The sequence below is a fragment of the Tupaia chinensis genome, unplaced genomic scaffold (genome assembly GCF_000334495.1).
Source record: "Tupaia chinensis unplaced genomic scaffold, TupChi_1.0 Scaffold000600_1, whole genome shotgun sequence".
Taxonomy (NCBI): domain Eukaryota; kingdom Metazoa; phylum Chordata; class Mammalia; order Scandentia; family Tupaiidae; genus Tupaia; species Tupaia belangeri.
In genome coordinates this window covers 1,049,682-1,056,103 of record NW_006160117.1, presented here as the reverse complement: position 1 = coordinate 1,056,103, position 6,422 = coordinate 1,049,682, and the positions used below count along the sequence as shown (strand labels likewise).

General features: G+C 41.1%; 1 non-coding gene and 1 pseudogene across 1 annotated transcript; both read left to right on the top strand.

Moving 5' to 3' along the window:
- Positions 1–282: 282 nt before the first annotated feature.
- Positions 283–389, top strand: LOC114009677 (U6 spliceosomal RNA). Its single transcript, XR_003551056.1, has one exon. It is a non-coding gene; the product is annotated as a U6 spliceosomal RNA (small nuclear RNA).
- A 2,925-nt stretch (positions 390–3,314) lies between these two features.
- Positions 3,315–3,866, top strand: LOC106735980 (40S ribosomal protein S6 pseudogene; annotated as a pseudogene).
- Positions 3,867–6,422: the final 2,556 nt, after the last annotated feature.

Here is a 6,422-nt window from a genome sequence, read left to right as displayed (position 1 = left end):
CAATTGAGGACTTAATATGACAACAAAGTCAACAGAGACTTGATGGAAATTAGCAAAATGTATTCATTTAGAAAGATATCTACCACAGAAGAAAATTTAAAATACTTTTTGAAAAAAAAAAACTAATTAATTTAATAATTAATTCAGGCAGATTTTATTGAACATCAACTCTGGTCCAGACACCATGTTAGGTGCCAAGGATACCGTAAAGGGTAAGACATTGTCACTGCCCTCAAGTCACTCAGTCAAGTCCCTCCTACCACTCGAGTAAGGGAATAAGTAGTGCTCACTTCGGAAGCACATATACTAAAATTGGAATGATACAGAGAAGATTAGCATGGCCCTTGTGCAAGGATGGCACACAAATTCGTGAAGTGGTCCATATTTTTAAAAGTACCATAACTGAGGTGAATGAAGTTCAGAAGGGTTACAAAGGCTTGAGTTTCTAGCTCAGAATGGAAAGGTGGGGGAGGGGAGGTTAAAGGATGATGTGGCAAAGGTTGTTTATCTTTCAATCCCTGTGGCAGAAACTGAGCATTCTTTTAGAAATACACAGCTGCATTACGTTTTTCATTCTCCCTTACAGATTGTAGTTAGATATTGCCACATGACCAAGTTCCGAAGGGGAGAAGTGATATGCACCATTTCCATACCTGGTGCATCAAAACCCTGTCACACTTAATCCTCATCCTCTTTCCCCACCCACCCTCTGAATGGAAAGAACTCAAAAGACCTAGAAGGAGAGTGGATCCACAGGATGAGCAAAGCTGTGATCCCTGAATGTAATGAGGAATGACAAAGTCAAACGCTCTGCATATTTAAATTTCTGAATATAAAAAGCCCACCCAACTGATTATTCTTTAGAAAAGCTACATTCATGGGAGGTTAAAAAACCTCTACATTTCTGGTTCATCCTTGAAACACCCTTTAAGCTCTATTTGTTGAAGGAGGTAATGGGAGATGTTTAAAATTCCAGTAACCGAGAACTTCTGGCACTAGAAAACTTCACTGACCACTCATGACTTTATTCATAAAGCCATGTGAAATCTTTGAAAGGTTTTATACAAAGACACAGCACAATCAGATTTGCTTTACAGGAAGATTTCTCTGGTGGTCATATGGAGCATAGATGGAGAAGTGAGACAAGAGTGGGAGCAAAGAGAATGAAAAAGAGGTTTTGCCATAGTAAAGACAAAAAAAGATACATATTTGAACTAAACCATTAACAGAAAGGATATAGAGCAAGTAAAGACCCATTAGAACATGGATGAGTGAGACAGTAGAGTCGGGAGCCATACATAACTTTGTATTCCTAACTTTTGTGAGGTTTTACACAAAGGAAAGGAACACAGACAATGATAGTTCAGGGCAGGGGCAGGTTAGAGAGCATTTTTCATACACAAAGTCTGATATCTAGGTAGAACCATCTAGAAGATAGTTGGATAAATAGTCCTGGAACTCAGAAAAGATTTATCAATGGAAGCTTATATTTGAGAATCACATTATTAATGCCATTGACTTTAATGAGGTGGTCCAAGAAGAATATGTAAATTAAAAAGGTTAAAACCCACATTTAAGAGAGGGTGGAAACCCCTCTAGAGTGAGTGAGCCAGCAAAGTTGAATCCTCAGTCCCACACTCCCTTCTGTCTCTTGCAGTATGCACATCTCACAATGAGGATAATGACTCTGGTGTTTAACGATCCATAGTTCACGTTATGGTGTGTTCCCTAAACACGAACTACTTAATTGCCAAAGAAACAACCATCTGCCCCTACACCAGAGGGAAATGCTTGAGGTGTTGGATCAGCTACTGAAAGCCTCCAATTTCTAGTCACTCTTTAAATTTGGAGACTTCCTAAAAGATTTTTCAAGGATGAACCAGAAATGTAGAGGTATTCACCTTGCAACACTCACTTGAATGTAGCTGCTTTTCTAAAGCATAATCTGTCAGGTGGGCTTTAAATATTCAGAAATTTTAATATGCAGAGCCTTTGCCTTAGTCATTCCTCCAAGAATCCATCCAAATTAAATAATCCTAATATATATTGTACATTAATATTTACACATGAAGATGTCCACTGTAGTGCTATTTATAATAGTAAAGATTTAAGAAAATCCATGGGGGTCAAAGGATGGCACAGTGGTAATGTGAGGCCCTACAAGACTGACACACATGGGACAATTCTAGGTTCTCATCCAGAGAATTATCTCTTTTTTTTTTTAGAACAAGATCTTTGCTATAGGGCATATGCACTGACCAGAGAGACAGAGACAGAAAGCAAGAAATAACCCTCCAGGGGGGTTTGGCCATGCTGCAATCCCTTCTCCTCCATTCTCCTCTCGGGATCTTGGGCATGCACACACATATGGCCAGCATGAATTTTAAGCCACCAGGTCTAGGACTTGAACTGTGGTTGACTATGTGAGAGTCCAGCGACATAACCATTATGCCACCTACTAGTCCCTCATCCAGAGAATTCTCTAAACACACCAGGCATGTGTGTGTTCACGCACTGGGGCAGGCTGAAGCTAGGGGTGGGTTACAGCATCAAGTCCCTATTGGAAGTGCCTGTGCACTTCCATCTCTTGTCACTCATGGAAGAAATAAATAAAATAAACTTTTTAAAAAGGGGGCAGACAGTAGTGCAATGATAAAATGAGATGCCCTAAGAGGCTGACTCACATGAGAAGATTCTAGGTTCACATGTGGAGTCCTTCCTGAATACTCAAGATACATGCATGCCCATAATTATCTGGGGCTGGTCGAGGCTGGGGGGTAGATCATGGCATTGAGAGTCTGTTGAGGGTTCTCTCTCCCCGACCCCTTCTCTCTCTCTCTCTCTCTCTCTCTCTCTCTCTCTCTCTCTCTCTCATTAAATAATAAATGAACATCATCAACAATAGAAAAGTCAGAGTCCAATTATTGAGATTAAGTAAACTGTTGTCATTATCATGTCTTTATTTATTCTAAATGAACTATATTGCCATTTTAAAAAGTGAGAGAGAGAGAGACCGGGTGGGGAAGAGAAGCCAGAGGAAAGCTGAAAAAGAATGTTCGGAGAGGTAAAGGAAGAACCAAGGGAGAGTTACAATGCAGAAACCAGAGAATGAGTTTAACAAAGCTTTTAAAACACTTTCAGCAAGGTTAAATTCAGTGAAATAAAGTAAGAACTGAAAAGTATTGTGACTGTAAAACTCAGGGCCTAATCAGGAAAAGAGAAACTACTCCAGGGATATCCATCAGCTCAGGCTATCAAAACAATATGCCATAGCTCTTTTTCGTGGTGACTTGGAGGAGGTCAGCTGCTTCAAGATGAAGCTGAATATCTCCTTCCCAGCCACGGGCTGCCAGAAACTCATTGAAGTGGACGATGAACGCAAACTTTATACTTTTCATGAGAAGCGTATGGCCACAGAAGTTGCTGCTGACGCTTTGGGTGAAGAATGGAGGGGTTATGTAGTCCGAATCAGTGGTGGAAATGACAAACAAGGTTTCCCCATGAAGCAGAGTATCTTGACACACGGTTGTGTCCACCTGCTACTGAGTAAGGGACATTCCTGTTACAGACCAAAGAGAACTGGAGAAAGAAAGCACAAATCTGTTCAGGGTTGCATTGTGGATGCCAATCTGAGCATTCTCAACTTGGTTATTGTTTAAAAAGGAGAGAAAGATATTCCAGGACTGACTGATACTACCGTGCCTCATCTCCTGGGGCCTAAGAGAGCTAGCAGAATCCGAAAACTTTTCAATCTCTCTAAAGAAAATGATGTCCACCAATATGTTGTAAGAAAGCCCTTAAATAAAGAAGGTAAGAAACCTAGGACCAAAGCACCCAAGATTCAGTGTCTTGTGACTCCCCATGTCCTGCAACACAAACACCGGTGTATTGCTCTCAAGAAACAACATACTAAGAAAAATAAGGAAGAGGCAGCAGAGTATCCTAAACTTTTGGCCAAGAGAATGAAGGAGGCTAAAGAAAAACGCCAAGAACAGATTGTGAAGAGATGTAGGCTGTCCTCTCTGAGAGCTTCTACTTCTAAGTCCGAATCCAGTCATAAAATAAGATTTTTATGAGAAAGAAATAAGATCAGATAAAAAAAAAAACATAGATTGGGTGGCTTAAACAACAGAAATTTATTTTCTCACAGTTTTGGGTGCTGAAAGTTCAAGAACAGGGTGATGGCATGGCTAGGTTTTGGAAAGAGCTTCTATTTCTGGCTTACAGCTGGCGTCTGCTTACTGTGGTTTCTACAGCTGGGGAAGAGAGAAAGCTCTGCTATGTCTCTAATGCCATCATGGGACCCCATTCTCATGACTTCATCTAAACCTGATTACCTCACAATGGCTCCATCTCCAAGTACCATCATATTGCAGGTTAAGGCTTCAACATATGAATTTGAGGCAGGGGTGGGAGAAATAATTCAGTCCATAGTATCAGGTACTTCAAACAAAGAGAATATGAGGCAGAGAAGTGGTAACACAAGTGATGGAAAAGCTGAGAAGCCAAATAGGGAATGATAAGCCAATTCAGGGATTATCAACAACAAGAAGCCACCATCATTCCCAGGAGTGCAAGACAATGAGAGGAGAGATGTTACCTTAGCCCAGAACTGGGGTGACCACAGGTAAAGTTGGAGCACTGTGTGGTTGCCCTAAAGTAACTAATACCACAGAACAACGGGCTCTGTGAAGGAGGTAGAGCCAAAAAGAAGACACAGTCACCACCAGACATAAGACCTGAAGTACAAAGAGAGACTGGAAGAAATACCCTGGCTCTTCTCCTCCTACACTCCAGTTTTCTACTAATGTACCCCATAGGCTGAACTCACCAGGAAGTCACAGGACATTGGTAGTTATTCCCTACAAAACAGAGTCAAGCAAGTGTAAGTGAAGAATGGGACTAGCAGATGGCGTAATGGTTATGTCACTGGACTCCCACGTAGTCTACTGCAGTTTGAGTCCCAGACCAGGTGACTTAAACTCACGACAGGAACGTGTGTGCATGCACCCAAATCCTGAGAGGAGAATGGAGGAGAAGGGATTGAGGTGTGGCCATCTCCCCTGGGGGGTGATTTCTTGCTTTCTGTCTCTCTGTCTTTCTCTGTCTGTCTGGCGAGCGCACGCGCCCTATAGCAAAAAACGCTAAAAAAAAAAAAAAGCGTGTATGTGTATATATATATATATATATATATATATATATATAGAGAGAGAGAGAGAGAGAGAGAGAGCGAGAGGTGTGTGTGTGTGTGTATGGTCCAGGGAGAATGTTTTAAGGGACCAAGTACTGAGGAGCTGCAGTCAACAGAAAGGGGGAAATGAAAGAATCATGACCCAGAGAAAAACATTTGACAAAAGATAGACCCAGAGAAGACCAAAGTAGACTTATAGAGAAGAAACTATGTTATTGGACATATTCACTCATTCAGTAAATATTTATTGGGTACCCACTATGTTCCAGGGACTGTTTTAAGTACTTGTGATACACCAGTAAATGGAACAAATAAAATTCCTGCCCTCATGCAGTTGGAATTCTAGTAAACAGAAAGACAGAAAAAAATTACTTGAGTATGAGTGAACTATAAGAGTATGTGAGAAAAAACTGAGAGGTCTTGATTAATCAAGGTAGGGTATGTTAACTGCTGCAACAAACAGTCTCAAAATTTCACTGGTCCCCAAAACATAAAGCCAAATGATTTTCAACAAAGGGTACCAGTCAATCCAGTGGGAAAAGGAAAACCTCTTTAGCAAATGGTGCTGGAAAAACAAGGTATCTACCTGCAGAAAGATGAATCTGAGCCCTTATCTCTCACCATTAACAAAAATCAACTCAAAGTGGATCAAAGACCTAAGATCTCAAACTATAAAAATACTGCTGGAAAACACTGGGGAAACTCTGGGAAATATTAGGGTAGGCAAAGATTTCAAATAAGACCCTCAAAGCACAGGCAATAATCTAAAAACTACACAACTGGAATTACATCACATTAAGAAGTTACTACAGCACAAAAGACACAGTAACTAGTGTTAACCTACAACCCTCAGAATGGGAGAACATTTTTGTAAACTGCCTCAGACAAGAGACTGATAACCAGAATACACAGGGAATGCAAGTGGCTCATCTGGGGGAAAAAAAATATTAATTCAACTAAAAGATGGGAGGACCAGCAGTTGGCATAATGGCTATGTCGCTGGAATCCCATGTAGTTGACCGCAGTTCGAGTCCCAGACCCTGTGGCTTAAATTCATGCCGGGCACGAGTGCATGCATGCCCAGGATCCCAAGAGGAGAGTGGAGGAGAAGGGACTATGGCGTGATCATCCCCCCTGGGGGGTGATTTCTCACTCTATATCTCTCTGTCTCTCTCTGTCTTTCTGGCGAGCACATGTGCCCTATAGCAGAAACCTCTCAAAAAAAAAAAAA